This window comes from Gorilla gorilla, chromosome 7, assembly GCF_029281585.2.
Source record: "Gorilla gorilla gorilla isolate KB3781 chromosome 7, NHGRI_mGorGor1-v2.1_pri, whole genome shotgun sequence".
NCBI lineage: Eukaryota > Metazoa > Chordata > Mammalia > Primates > Hominidae > Gorilla > Gorilla gorilla.
The window spans coordinates 56,097,550-56,113,930 of NC_073231.2; the positions used below are offsets into that span (position 1 = coordinate 56,097,550).

The 16,381-nt window shown below is 32.9% G+C and overlaps 1 long non-coding RNA gene across 2 annotated transcripts in view; it reads left to right on the forward strand.

Moving 5' to 3' along the window:
* The window catches only part of LOC134759023 (uncharacterized), a 478,714-nt gene that overhangs the window by 88,255 nt on the left and 374,078 nt on the right, over positions 1 to 16,381 (forward strand). Inside the window, exon 1 of one of the 2 annotated variants that reach the window (XR_010134870.1) lies at positions 13,863 to 13,947. The exons of the other annotated variant lie outside the window; for it this stretch is intronic. This is a non-coding gene — a long non-coding RNA (uncharacterized lncRNA). Of the gene's footprint in view, positions 1 to 13,862; positions 13,948 to 16,381 lie in introns of those variants that run through there. 2 annotated transcript variants of the gene reach the window in all.

Genomic DNA, 16,381 nt, shown 5'->3' on the forward strand with positions numbered 1-16,381 from the left:
AAAGTCTTTTCCCGTTTCTGAGTTCCTCTTGTCCCTGTTTTTGTGTTTTTCTTACCTAAGTAGGAGGATCTCTATATTATTAATGATCTCTCTTCTGTCTTCCTTCTCTACTAGCTTCTTCCTACTCTACTAGCTTCTTCCTATTAGCATTGATACAGGTTCAAATCTCTCATATATTAAAAATCTTCATATTCCTTCTAGCTTATGCTTTCCTTATCATAGCTGAGCATCCTTTAAATGTCACGTACTCCTGTTATTTTCGCACCTTCATCTTCCTTTCACTCCTCAATATGCTGAATTGTTTTCCAGCCTAACTAACTCTGCCATTGAAACTCCTTCAGAAAAGCCAGTAACGCCTCCTTTGTAGAAAAACCCTATGGATACCATTCAGTATTAATGTTATTGAACTCCGAGTGACGTTTGGAATTGTAGATCACTTCTTTATTCTTAAGAAACTTTTTTCTTTGCTCCCTGCACAATTCTCTCTCCTGACTTTCCTCTGACCCCTTTGGATTTTTAAATCAGACTGGTTTGCTACCTCTTTTTTCTCTGCCTTTCCCTCAAGTGTTTTCCTCAGAGATGAGGCCAAGGCCCTGTCACATGTTCCCTTAATGACCTTACTCACTATTTGGCCTTGAAGCACTATTTACCTGCTTATAACTCTTTGCGTATAATATAATTTATATCCAGATCTATATCTGAATATAAATCTATATCCAGATCTCTCCTCTGAGCTTCCATTTGTATCCAACTGTCTTCTGGAGACCTCCATTTGCATTTCTCACATAAACATCAAATTTGATGTATCTTCAAACAAATGATGATTTCCCCCCACTGTCCAATATGCTTCTTTTCCTGAGATTTCTAGCAGTGAGGCACAGCATATAGTTTCCAGCCTTGTGCATCATTTTGGATGCATCTTTCACCATTCCCATGTACATATTCAGTCAGTCACCCAATGCTATGGATATTGCCTCTAAATATCCCTCAAATCATTCAAATTCTCTCAATGCACATCATTCCTTCCCTCCTTCACTCAGCACTCCCCCTCTCACTTGGATAACTAATTAATCCAACTGAATTATTCACCTCCAGTTTGCCTCCCTCCAATCCTATCTCTACACTCCAGAGTAATATTTCTCAGCCATCTAATAATGTACACTCGCACTTAAAACTTTTTAGTGACTCCACAATGCCTTTAAAATAAAGCTCATGCTCTTTAACACAGCTTATGAGTCCTTCACCACTTATCCCTTGCTTATCACTCCAATTTCATCTCTCACCAATTTGAGCTCTCTCTCTAGGATCCAGCCCTGTAGCCCTACTTCTGAAGCCTCAATATGCCAGGTTCCTTCTCGTTTCTGGGACTTCACATACGCTGTTTCCTCTGCCTGAAATATTCTTACTAATCCCTTGACTTGAGCTTTTAGTTTTGAGCTTAGACGTCATTTACAAAAAAGTCTTTCCTAATAACTTGAGTCAGATTTAGGTGCTATTCTTATATGCTTCCATAACATCCTGTACTTTCATTTCAGCATCTAGCAGAGCTCATCTATATTTCCCCTATACTGCCAGCTTTTATGGAGTGAGCCACGTTTGTTTTGCAGCTATATTTCTATCTACTGGAATACACTGATGCTTATTGAAAGTGTAGGGGAGAAAAGATTTCTCATCCAGTGCAAGGTTCATGCCTGAGACACCGACAATAAAAGAAAGATTAGCAAGAAAAAAACATACACATTTATTTAATATGTTTTACTTGACATTGGAGTCTTCAGAAATGAAGACCCAAAGAAACAGGGAAAACGGTGTACTTTTATGGACAGTCATGCAGAAGTATAATTAGAAGACAAAGTGTTCCCAGTGGTAATAAACTGGGGGAGACTTGGCAAGGCCTACTTGTTCAGATGCTTCTGTGTGTCTCTGTTTCTTCAGAGATGAGGATGCTCCTTCCCTCCAGGTACAGGGTGGGCACCTCTGAAACGAAAGGTTTTTGACCAACTCTAGAGGAAGATCAGAGAATCGTGTCCTGCTTTAGGGGAGAAGGGCTTGGAAAAGGGCAGAGAGAACTTTCTGCTTCTGCTATCTTCTTAAATGCCAAGGAGTCACATTTTGGGGCAGTAGGTCCTGAACTTCATCAAAAGTTTACTGAATGAATGAATGTTTGTGTGAATAGTAAATTAAATTCCTCCCTTTCTATTTATATTGACTGACTTTGTTTATTCATTTATTATGAAATCTGTATATCAGCTAGGGTTTCTAATCTTAACATCTATCTAAGATTGGCTTAAACCCATATGTGTGTGTTACTAGAAAATCAAAGCTGAGCTGGAATTTCTATTAAATTTCTGGTAGGCTTTTGCTCTCATGAGTACTTTATCCCCAGTTCTTGTGACTTTTAGTTCTTTTCTGCAACAAGTAAGCCCAGATAAGAAAGTCAGATCCTTTAGCAATTTCAAAGAGCCTTATATGTAATAATGGTGAGTGTGGGAAAGTTTACTGAAACAAGGGGTGGGAGGGTTCAGTGGGAGAGATGGAGGGTTTTAGGTTCTAGCAGTTCAAACAGCTTCCAATGGAACCTGCCACCAGCAGGGGTCTCTAGTAGGCCCATGTCAGCGGCAACGATCACTGACTTTTCTACGCTCCTTTCCTCTACTCATTCTTTCTCCGTTTCTCTTGTAAAAGCCAAGTTTCTCCTCATTTTGGGCCATTCTCTAACCTTGTTGCCTTGGCTCTTGCTGTGTAATCCACACATTCAGGTCTCACTTTTACCTTACTTTATTGAGCTATTTTACCAAGGCAGTTCCTTTCTTAAAATAATGTCGTTTTCAGCTTATTGCAATGATCGTACTCATTTCTTTATTCAACAAATATCTGTTAAGGTGTGTGATGGGCTAGGCACTGTGCTAAGTTAAGCTAGGCACTATGCAGAAGTTAAGAGGGTGGGATCTGTATCTTGAAGAGCTCAGTCTGGTGGGGGACACAGCAGATATGTCCCGAAAAGGTGTGCCGATGATGCTAAAAGAGCTCAGGGAAGAGGGTCGCTCCACCAGGCTAAGATTGCAGACCGATGACAGATTGACAGGCGTGAGCAGTGACTGTATTAGAGAAAGAAAGTAGTACTTTTAAAGTTTTTCAAAAACATTGGTTATAAAAGGCTGGAAGTACTTGTGGTGGTAATTGAATGGGAAGAGGACTCTGGATGATAGTGCATTCATGCTACAGCCAGCTCAGAGATGTGCATAGAAAGCTGGTGGATAAACAAGGACATGGGGGCTTAATAAGCTCATCTGTGGGGTTGGCCTCACAGAAACAGTCAGGAGTGTGGTACAGTGGAAATTCTGATAGTCTGGATATGCCCATTGTAAATTGAGCTCCCCCACTAACTAGAAAATGACTTTGAACAAGCTGGGTAACTTCTGTGAATATATCTTTGCTTTTTAAATGAGGGGAAAAGCACTTACTCTTTTGCAAGTTATTGTGAAGATTAAGTCAGAGAATGAATGTTTGTATTGTTTAAAAGAAATATAAATAAAATACATACATGTAAGCTATTCATCAATATTTACTGAATTTTGGTAGGATAAAAACTTAATGTTCAGAGACTAAAACTTGTAAGGTTTATGAACTCACAGTTTCAAATCTTAAAAAGATTCCATTAATATGGGCACAGTGATTCACAACTAGATAAATAAATGCAAAATCTTTTATAGCCAATTTAATTTTATTTTATATTTGCATGTACTTGGCAATATTTCTAAATAGATGATGCAACAGAAAAATGAGCCACAGTAAACTTGACTCTGATTTTTTCCAACGTGAGCAGATTGAGGATGACGAGTCCAGGATTCTTAATAGTGATTGTGGTTCCAAGTTTTTGTCCATTCAATATGATGGTGCATTTTGCCTGGAAAGAGTCCCCACTTTGCATGTGTGTTTTAGTAACAAAAGAATGCTTTCAAACTGTGAATCAATTTACAAAACAGCAAACTGTAACATCTCTTAAAGGCCACACACACACAGAAATGCAAACCAAGATCTATAGAAACAATTCTAAGCCATTAGCTGGCTCTGCTCTGAAATTGTTTGAGGAAACATTGCCAAGGTACCTTTAAAACGGAAAAGGGTGTAGGATAAAAAAATTGAAAAAAGTACCATGCCTGATGTAGATCAGTATATAATTCTCAAAAGAAACATTATCTAATAATACATTGAGTTTAGATATTATTTGCTAACAAACTTCTCAAATACAGAATGAATTATCTGCAACTTAAACTTTTTTATAATGTAGAAAAGAGCAAAGCACAAAGAAGAAATCGATTACCTCCCATTCTTTGAAAATTAAATACTTCCCACAATGTTTTATTTTAACGAACAAAATTATAGTGAGTAGAATTTAAACACAACCCTTTCAAAATTAAATGTTTTGTATAGGTCTGTTATATTTACAAACATAATTTGGGAAACAAAGTTACTTAAAACTTTGACTTGTTTAGTATGTTTTGATGTGTTAATTAACATTCATTTACTTCATTTAAACAAAACATTCTAGGACAAAATTAAATGGCTAAATTCATCAATAAACTTGATCCAGTACTTTACTCAGTATTACACTTAAAAGTAGAGTATGAGTTTTACTCTGCTATTTTAATTCTACATTACCAAAGGAGTCCAAATGCAAACTGTTTGCTAGCTTCCATTTGAAAAACAAACATTTAATAGAATTACAAAATTATTACAAAAATGATGCAGTAAGTAGCACTTAGCCTTATCTGTTCAGGATTTGATAAAGTGTTTGGTTGATTAATTTTATTTTATAATATGATTATTATGTAACATTTTATTTGATCAAATGAAATTTTAGTTTCTGATTTTATGCAAATAGAAATTGAAATGTGAGCTAATGTATTTTGATCATGTTGGACACTAATCATATGTTAGGCCAACTTCATTTTAGTTCAATTCTGAAATTATTATGGTCTGTGAAAGTAACTAAGGTCTCTTGATCTACTATTGACTCAACTAAAAGTACACTGACCTATTTATAGACATTTCTCTCTCTAAAATAATTTTATTTGAAAAATTGAATATTTCATAATTAAATGTTGTACTTTTAACATTTAGAAAAGAAAGAATACATTCAACTAAAAGTTATACAACAACTCGATAACAATAAGTATCACATATAAACACAGTATTCTCAAGAGGGTATGAAAGGAAAGATGTCTTAAAAATTATGGTGATTTAATTTTATTTTGCCCTAGAATGACATTCTCTTGAGCATTTGTGAAAATGAAGATGAATATGCAGGGATACATTCGGTTGATTTTGTGCCAGATGGCCAGTTGCAGAGGCTGAACTAAGCTGAACTGATTGATTCGTTTTTGCCATATTGCACACCGGCGCTTACCAGAGTTCACATCATTCAATTACTAGCATATTTGGTAGGTTTGTGGGTTTCTTTTTTTTTTTTTTTGTTACCCATCTTTAAAAACTTTCTTGGGATGATCTCTGCTTTGAAATACACTATTCTTGGTGTTGTTATATCAAATGGTCAGTTCTTCCAAAATGTTTCATAAGTTTAGAAAAAGCAATTTATACTTTCGTTATACTATTTCGTGCTCATCAGTTAAATTACTCATATTGAGCGATAATATTTAAAATTCACAAAATACTTACCTCTTCAAATTTTGAGGAGAAATCCATAGAGTATAATAACTATTATTCAAATCAATAAGTACACAATAACTTTCAAGAAAAAGAGAGGCCACAGTGTCTACCTTCAAGGTGCTGCTTACTAGCATGGAGAAGAAGACAAGTAGCATGTCTGTTTTAATATTGGTGTTATAAGTACTTATATACACATACTGGACATAGTTATCTAGCAATTCGTACAAAAGCGAAGTGATTGAGTAGTGAAAACATAAGTGACCAGAGTCCAGAATGGACTATTCCATTCTAACAACAATAACAATACCTTCTTGGGGTATTTTTGACAAATCCCCATTCATTGTGGTTCTCTGTTTTGTTCATCAACACTCTTCCTAGTTGAAGGGAGATATGAAGAGAAGTGTGACATACACAAGAGCTGAAGTGCAGGAGTTGATAAAATCACAGGTGCACCTATTCTCTTGCCTTTACTTTTCAAGGTTATTTTAAAGGTGACTTTTCAAGGTTACTTTACCTTTCATATAGGTTACTCCCAAGGTCTAGTACTTCTGAGTTTCGAATATAAGCTGTTTTATACTAACTGATAATTTAAGATGGAAACAGTAGAAAAAGGAGTTACCAAAATGCTGAAGAAGAAAAAGAATCGTTAAAGACTAATGACCTAGAGTGAGTATATTTCATTCATAGCTACATTCACATTAAAATCAAAGGAGTAACTGCATTTAAAAATTTTTAGTGTCTTTAAATTTTTAAATGTACATTATTACACGGATCACTGTGCAATGAGACAAGTATTTAAAGAACTGTAAATTCAGCATAAAGTCCTTTAATTTTTTTCAACAGTAAGATGTTCTTGGTGCCAAACCCCCAATACCATTAAAAAATGAAAAAAGAAAACCCACAAAATGTCATAACCCTAACAAATCATAATTTTAAATACTTTATAACAAAGGATTTTGATTCCTTTATTGGCAGAAAATTTTTACAATTTCAGGAGAGAAATGTAACCTGAAAAACACTTGCAAAAGAAAAGCCTACCAAATCATTTCTAAGCATGCATGAGATATCAAGCTTTAAATTTTTGGTTATTCATCCTCCACAGAAATTTTAGAGAAAATTGTAGGAAAAAAACCAAAAGGATTATCTCAAGGTGCACAAGGCCAAATTCTAATCTGTTTTAGATCTCATTTATATGTTTATCAAGATTGTGTAATATCTTCTGTGAATAATGGGTGGATGAAAAATTTAATAAGGAAACAGGTTTTATTGTGAAAAAAGGACTAAAAATGGCGTTACCTGGAAATGAAATTTGACCTTTATTATTTCAGTTGAAAGAGAAAAAAACTTGTCAAATTGTTCTGAGAAATTAGTTTTTTTCATCTTCTGAAACTTGTGACTGACTGAATATATAAATTTCTGCTATGCCAAAAATTCCCATGACATCCATGTTACCTACAGTGATTTGGTGAGTCAAGCAGAGCAGTTAACACTGCAGACTATAGGACTGAAAGAGATTAAAGCGGTGAACCCACAGTACTTTATTGACCGAGGTCCCCACATTAACCTGATCTGATCCTGTAATTACTATGAATAGAATAGGGCTTACAGTTCTCCTTAATAACACCGCAGGCTTTTTTATTCTATAAAGAGATTTTCTATTCATGTTCTTTACTCCTTTCCAGATTTACAGATTTGTAGCAAGAAAGAATGTGTGTGGCTTTGCTGACACACCAGGAAAGAAAGATACCTAATGTTCATGGTCAATAAGTGACATGGTTCAAGACATCCAACACAACACAACACATTCTTTTTAACCTAAGTTACTTTAAAGTTTTGTCTCATATTTTCAATTTTCCAGTTGCCTCCTGCTCCTTAGGAGTGCTAAAAATTGATTTACAAACATTGATTAACTGTGAGGGAAGATTTAGCTTTAAACTTAGGGAATTGTTAAAATACCATAATTTTATAACTTTTTTACTGTAACTCTTAGAGTACATACATTTAAACATATTGAAAACCATTAGCTACTTTAACACAGAATGATAAGTAGTCAGAAATTTCACATATGTGAGTGAGATACAATGCTATAATTAATAATCAGTATTTTCTTTCCATTTAGAAAAACAGCTGCAGCTAGCAGATAAGGTATATTATAAGAATAAAGTAAAACCTAGCTATTAATAATTATGATTTGGGATAATCCAAAATAGTGATGTAATCATTTCACTTTTAAAAATGGGTTAAAGCCTGTAAGTAGTTAAGAATTAAAAGGTAAATACTGGTTAATGTTAGGAGTTGTAAGTTTAGATTATCACAAAGTCTTTAAAAATATTATAAAGTAAGAATTTGACTTTTATATTAATAGCTTTTAATTTTTATTGCAAGTCTGCAAAAATTAGAAAGCACACCTTTGCCATTCAGAAATGATAAATACGTTTGTGAATGAAGTGAGTGAGTGAGCATGAGAGTAAAATCAAAATGGCTGTTACTCTTGCTAAAAGAAGGAATTCTCATATTAGAGAACTAACTTCACAATACTACAGTCAACATCTCAAGTAAAAATATATTTTGTAAGATTTCTATAATATTATATTTATCAAAAATTTTCTGAAGTGTCAATATGGGTCATTCTTTTCTAAAATAATAAAATAAGACCATTAATATATTTTGTTAGTTAAATGTTTTAAATAAGAATTTTAAAATATTCAAGAAAAAAGCCAAGCTACAAAATAGATTAATACTTTGACAGTTATGGAATACTGGATGGATGATATAATTTCATTTCTTTTTAAAGTCTCTGTTTAGAGCAATTAATACAAGTAGAAGATACCATTTAATATCAGAACCTTGTTTTAAGATCTTTTATCATAATTTTCCCATCTTCCCAAATAGAAGGATTATTATGAGTCAATTTGATTAGCCTGTCAAAAGCCTCTTTCTTTGTGGTATTTTACGAGTGTATGAATAATCTGTATCATGCTTTTAAGAAGCAAGAACTTGAAATTAGGCAGGTTAGTAGTTGGCCAAACAAACTCAGTTTGTTGGTGTTCATTATGAGAGCTATACTGCTTTAGAAATGTCATGTGCATAAAATCGGTTTAATCATGGAATTCTTTGATGCTATTTTGGTACTTGATGTTTTACTATACTGAGGGAATATTGATAATGTAACTAATGATCCGAATATATTTTAGGTTTAAAATAACTAAGTTAGCAATTAGTCACTTTCAAAAAGTATATGGATATATTTTATACTTTGTAATAATGTGTACTTGGCAAGAGATTCACAGTGAAACCCCATCTTTTTGGTGGCTATTTTTACCATTAAAATAAAACAGCATTTGGAAACAGTAGGATAGTTTTTATCTGTAGAATTAAAAAGAATCTGAACAGAAAATGGATTCATATCATCTTCTTTTTGGGTACTAAACATAGAAAAATATATAGCAGTTGATTTATTATAAGTGAGGTGAATTTTCTCTCCTGGTGGGCTTTTCAAACCTTTAGTTGCTGTTCTTATCCTTGCTGTGTGAATATCATTTTTATATCACTTTTTGTTAAAAGGAATTTCCATGAAAGCCCCATAAAAGTAGCCTGGAATCTGATTATCTGCTTTTCATGAAAATTTTGATGGGTTTGGGTCAGTATTCCACCTCTGTTCAGATGATTTAATTTGCACCAGGCTCTGTAATGAGGAAATTGTCCACGAATGAGTGTGGGCATTATAGACTTTAGGACCAGAGGGGATTTCTTCCGTAAAACACAAAAGCACAAAAAATGACAATCATAGGAAACCATGCTATTTCAAAAGGCTACAAGTTGGTGAATTTTTATGGTTATAGGAGATGATAATGTAAACATTTCTCCTCTCCATCTTGGAAAAATTAAGTGGAGAAAGAGGTTAGAGGAGAAAAAGTATTTTAAGAAAATTCTTTTATGTACTTACTTTAGGATGTTCAGTTTTTAAAATTTTTGAAATCACATGAATTATCTCTAGTTCAAACCTACTTGTCTTATTAAGAAAGAAGCTAGAATGTGATTAGGGCCTTTGAGTTGAGCATCAGAATAAATAAATGTATTTTAAAATGCAATTATTATTGTATTTTAATGCCATTAATGTAATTTTTAAACAATAAATTTGTATTTTGTATAATCACTCACAGAGTCCATTATAATAATGTTTGGTTGGAATATATACTGTGAGTCATAATAATTTTAACTTAGACTTTAGAGTGATATTGACTGTAGGCAAAGATTTTACCATTTGTTTTAGAAAAAAATGGCAACTTTTGAAGTCTCGCTTCTTCACAGCTATAAATATTTTGTTTTAGTAATCTAATATATAATACTCTGCATTTTGCCACAAAATATAGAAACTTTGCTCTGTTGTTAACTTAGTGCTATTTTTAATTGGTTTTTGTTTTCCTATCATGAAAAATTATATTAAAATTATTTAATTTATATAATTGCACTCAGTAGGAAGTTTAGCAGATTCGACATTAGAGATAATAAAAGAGGGCTATCAGCTAAGCTATTTTCTTTCCAAATATAAACTAAAGTAGTGAGATTCATAAGTTTACAGTCAGAGAACAAAGTCTTATTCTTGTAGTGAATTAGCTTTTGATTTAAAAATTATTTAAAAAGACATAAATTTTTTAATTTTTCTATGTAAGAATACTCTGCATTTTTATTTTATTATAAATTTGTGTTTCAGAGTTGGCTGTAGAGGATGTATGGAAATGGCAGTTAAACACTCATGGAGAGTTTCAATTTTATTTCAAAAATTGCTGTAATTTACCCTTCCTTCTTTCCTTCCTTCCTTCCCTCCTTCCTTCCTTCCTTCCCTCCTTCCTTTCTTCCTTCCCTTCTTCCTTCCTTCCTTTGAAATATATATTTACTATATAGGCTGCACGAAGTAAGATTTTTTTACTTTTATACTGCTACTATTTTTATTCATTATAACATTGATCTGTTGGAAAAGGAAAACATTTAAAAACATTTATTTCCTCTATGGTAAAAAATCTTATGTCTTCCTTTTAAAAGAAAAATATTAAGCCAGATTAGAAGGAAAAAACTTAATACCACCTGACTATTTTGAATGGTGCAGGTAAAACTAAAAATTGAATTAAAAAGGAGGATACACAACAGCGACAACAAAACACATTAACTGAATTCAAGAAGGGTCTTCTTACATATTAGTATTGATTGCTGCTTTGCATTACTTATGCAGAATTAATGGTGGCTTTTACCATGTTCTAGATCATTCCTCTCTTTGGGTTTGATATGCCTGTTAAGAGGATAAATTGTACATGTGACCTTGGGCAAAATTCAGGGCTGTAGGACATAAGCAGAGCTTCCATTTTCTAGCTTTTCATCCTGTATTTCTTTCATAGGTCATCAAATACAGGCATGTCAGAATTCTGAAAAACAAAGTAAATGTATGTTTTTTTTTTTTCTGCCTGAGGTCAGTTGCATTCCTTATATTATTGGAGAACTTTAGTTAAAGCAAATTTTCCTGTTGATACACAGTATGTGTAATTCTGTGTGTACATATGTGTCTAAATTAGCCATAGGTTTCTAAGGAGGCCCTTTCAGAAAGGTTACAATATATGTATGTTACATACCTATTTGAACAAGTCTGTTATTAGTAGCTTAGTATATGAAATTAGGGCTGTGGTCATGATTTTTGAAAGATTACAAATAGTTGCATCTTACTGAGTACCTTCTCTGTGTTGTGTACTTTTCATACATTTACTCCTAAATTCTAAACATGTACATCTTTATTTTATAAGTGAAATTAAGGCTCAGAGAGGTTAAGTGATTTGCCAAAGGTAATGCAACCAATAAATGTAAGATGGAATTTTTAACCCATGTCCATTTGAATATACTCACCCTTTTTATCCCAGCATTTGGATAAAGATTTAAACTTTACAAAGCATCCTGACATAAAAGATTCCAAGCTCATGAGTTGTAATAGAACAAAAAATTTCTAAAATGCTTAAAAAGCAAATGAATTTAATGGCATTTGGGGTAGCTCCACACTAGATGCGTTGACAAGGAATAAATGCATATTATTTTACATTCCATAGAAAGGCTTTAAACAGGATGAAAAATCCACATATTTTATTCAATGTAAGTGGCCTATTGGGCATAAGTGTTTCAAATGTAGTCTTCTATTTACAAATCAGAACCAAGCACTGGATAATGTATGACGAATGGGATTAGAAAGGAAATATTAAGGATCCTCTCTTGATTTTTTGTTCTAAAAAAATGGCAAAACTCCATTTGCACATATAAATTGCCAGGAGGGTTGAGAATACGTAGATTGTGGATGTTTTTGAGACTTTTTGGGGTTTATTTTCTATCAAATACGTATCCCCCTACTTTTTTCAATAATGAAATATATTTATATTAGTTTATTTAATACTATTATTAAATTATAGAATTATTTTTAAATTTTAATGCAAACAATTTTGTTTAGCTTCCACTCTCTGGAATGGACTGGGAGATCTTTTTTTAAAAAAAGATAATTTTAATTTTCTGCTTTTTTTTTTTTTGCTGGATGTTCCAAAGATGCAATGTTGGTATTATAAATATACTATATATTTAATAATGTTTGGAGAAAAAAATCAGTTCTAGCTTTTGAAGACAAAGGTGCCATGAAACTCCTTAGTTTTTGTCTGGTCATTCTATCAGCTGTCAGAAGGTGGGTGGGTTGGATGAAGGAAATTTAATCACAAAGTATTCAGATACCCCAAATTTTCATTATAAGTAACACAAGTGAAATGGCTAAGGGATCCAGGTCCAAAGTCTAATAAACCAAATTATTTTAAATGAATTGTAAGATTTCATATTTTCAGTGACAGTAGCAAATGACTGTGCTTTCCTAGCAATTTATTCAAATTATTAATAGAAAAATGAACACTCCGGGGACAGAGTCTGGGTACAGTTCTTTATCAGAAGGTAATCTTTCATGGCCAGACATTACATTATCTTTTACCTTTGCAGTGCTCTTGACAAATATGTTTCACCTAAATTTAGTTGTTAAGAAAAACAATTGGAAGAAATTTAAATTGTGGGACATTTAAACAACTGACATGGGTTCTTCAAAAATTTCAGTGCATAGAAGACACATGCTGAGGAACTGTTCTAGATAAAAGGTGAATAAAAAGACATACAGCTAAATGCAAAGTGTGGTCCATAACCTTTGACTGAATTCAGATTATCTCCTCTCAAATAAGTTATAAAAGACATTATCAAGAGAACTGGAGAAATTTTACATATGGACTTTATAACAGAGAATGCTATTGCAACCATGTTAAATTTATTGTGAGTGATAATGGTATTGTAGTTTATGTAGAAGAATGCCCTGGCTCTTTGGAGGCACATGCTAAAGTATGTAGGGGTGAAATGTCATGATGTTTGCAGCTTAAGTTCAAATGGTTCAGTGTAAGAAAACGTGTTTTAGGTTGAAACATGATTTTGCCAATATTCATTATTTTGGACTGAGAGAGAAAAAAACAAATGTGGCAAAAATGTTAATAACTGTCAAATTAAGTGAAGGACACATGAATGTTTGCTATGCTATTTCAAATTTTCTATAGCTTTGAAGTTTTTTGAATAAGTTTGAAAAAAGGTTACATTTATTCCTTACATTAGTGAGCTATGAAAATGATTTAGTTGAAATTGGCATACTGTACTCAATGTACACAGCTAATTCCTATTACCCAAGCCAAATAAAACCTCCTCATTCACAGTCACGGGGTTTAGTGCTCAAATTATCCAAATAATTGCTCTATGGATTCACGTAACTTTTACAGAAAATAGCACTTATGGCTTGTTCATCAGAAAACCATTTTGAAGTGTAGCTTGTAGTTCCAACTATAGGAGTATCCTTTGGTGTATTAATGGGGACATATTCTTATAGAACTCAAAAACTCTACTGGTTTGGTTAGTTTAGCAATGGCAAATTTAAATACTAATCTTACTTTAAAATTCTGCAAATGAAAATGTTTGTTGTTAAAGTATCTTCATTATACAAATTGAAATGTAGTATTTTCCAGATTAATATAAAATGGTATTGAGAAATAATCAATATTTAAGTAATCCAGTAGGATTTTACATTTCATATTACCTAAAAGTCCTGGTTTTAAATCCCTGTAAGTAAATTTGCATTTACTTGATTGTGAATTCTCTGCCCTATATTGCAGTGAAATACAAGCTGCAATGAATAGGCCCTAAGTACCAGTCTACAGGATTGCAGAAGATGCCCCTGGTGTATGTATCAGGTTGGGAATTTGTTTTGTGGTGATCACCCTTTCTTATTGGAAGATTGCATGACAAGGAACTATTAAAGTAAAGGGCAAAGAGTTCAATTCCTTGATGTCGCTTTTCTTGGACAGGCTTTATAAATAGGTCATTTAATGTTATCTGGATTTGTGTATTACAGCAGCACCTGCTAACGCTGCTATGTTTAAGGGTCTATCAGAGTTTTCGTTTTCAGGGTTTCTAGACAGTATCTTGATACTCTAAACCTAAATATGCTTCCATTCAAATGGTAGCGAACAAGATCTGCAGGAGAATGCATATTTCTTTTATTATACTGCAATTAAAAAATGAATGTTTGCTTTAATATATGCTAAGAGGTGAAAAACGAAAACATGAGATTAAAAAATCATCCTAACATTGGATAACTCAACATTTGGTTCTTTTAAGAAGGATCTATGAATTGTGCAATTAGATATCTACTTAAAGATCCATTAAAATGGTAATTACAAGTTTCTGAAATTTTTGTGTTTTATTTTAATCGTGAACATATTAATGTGCTACCTTTTAGCTATTGTTAAATTTCACTTTTTAAATGTGTCTAACTAAGGCTTTTTAGAATGGGCAATTATGTTTTATTAACATGTGCTATTCTACTAATATAAAGATAATGCCACTAATACTGCGTGTATGCATCTATACATAGTTTTTATATACTAGGATTTCACTCAAGAAATATTTTGTCTGACATATCTGCACATAAGCCTATTAAGTGATATATAATAAAAATAGTAAGAATCAGTTTTGACATAAATATTAAAACCAGATAACTGATTTAAACACTAGACACCACCTATGCCTTTCTTAAAATTTTACGAAGTTCTGTGTTAACACAGCTGTATTTCAGCAATTTATATAAGTACAGAAATAAGTTTGATACATGTTTCATTTTATGGATTCATAATTATTTTAAAAACTCCAAAAGCTACAAATAAAAAGGTGACCATTCTATATGGTAGAGCAAAACTACTGTAATACCACTAGAATCTGATTAAATATAATAAAACCTGCTTCTTTGCTTGCCTGCTAGTGAGTTTTATATCATGTAAATTAGCAAGTGGTTACAGTGCCCTTAAATAAAGTACTAATTTTTAGTTATAATCTTAGCTTTCCATGAAGAAGTATCCTATCTCCAAATAAGAAACTGGAATATTAGAATAAGAAAAGTAAGTGATTATTATTTTGGGGATGTTAAGCCTATATTTGCAAAAACTGTGGGCACCTAATGCTACATTGCAAGCTATTCCTCAGTTAATAATATTGTATCTGTGCATTAAGAGTTCCTTTTATGTAATAAATTTATCAGATATTGTGATAGCAAGAATTCTTGAAATATTTCGGCTCACCAGGGTTGGAAAAAAATTAGTCTGAAAAAAGTGTTGGCAATAGTTTTCCTACCTCTCTTTGCTTGAGTTTTCTTCTTAAGGACTTTGATATTGGGATCGCATGCTGCAATATTAAAGCTTGATGGGATGAGTTAAGGATAGGGGCTTAAGATGGCTTAACTGTCATTTCTGCTTACATTTTAAAGACTTGGATCAGTGTCATCAGAGCCATCTTTGTAGTCTTGCCTGAAACAACGGAAAATATTAGAAATACAGATGGAATTTTGGGACGAGACCATACTTTACATGTTAGGTTAATTTATATTTTGGCTAAGTTGCTTGTTTCATACAAAGGTTTCTATGGGCATTGATTTTTTTTCTTTTTGTTGACATTAAATGAGAAAGCAAAAAAAATTTTTTCTCGAAAGCCAATGGTTTTCTAGGTAAATGAGTTCAGACTTAATTTTAATGGAAGTGAAACATAGTCAATAGACGCAAATTAAAACCATATAATTTTGTAATCTTAGTTTAGCTATAATTGCAGCAATAAAACAGTGGAAAGAATAATTGTGGAACATATGTTTGTGAGTGACATTATCTAGGTGACTTCCCCTTTACGGCAATGTGCTGTCCTATTTGTTTCCCCTCTCTATGTATTGGAATGACAAACCTGCAAGCCCGGAGTTAATGCTGATTGCAGCAGCTGCTTACACATGGAGTCTCCATAGCAACTGTGAAGGTTGCCATGCAACCATATTCTTTTAGGGACAGTGAAAATGCCCAAAGGCTTACTAAAAATACACGGGGAAAAAATCTGAAATTTTCTTACTACTTTTAGTGGTTATAAAGAACTATGATACAAGTTGAAAGCACAGGTCAAGCAAATAAAAACCCAGCCCTGACCTTTCAAAAATTGCTTGCTGTTGCCTGAAATCTCAAGCTTTATTCACAGAGATGACTTTTGATCGATTGTAAAATTGGTAGCTTATGCTAGGCAGCCCTCAAAGACGGGAAGATTCAGTATGGAGCTATTGGTATTCCTCGTGGGGTTAAAGGTCAGT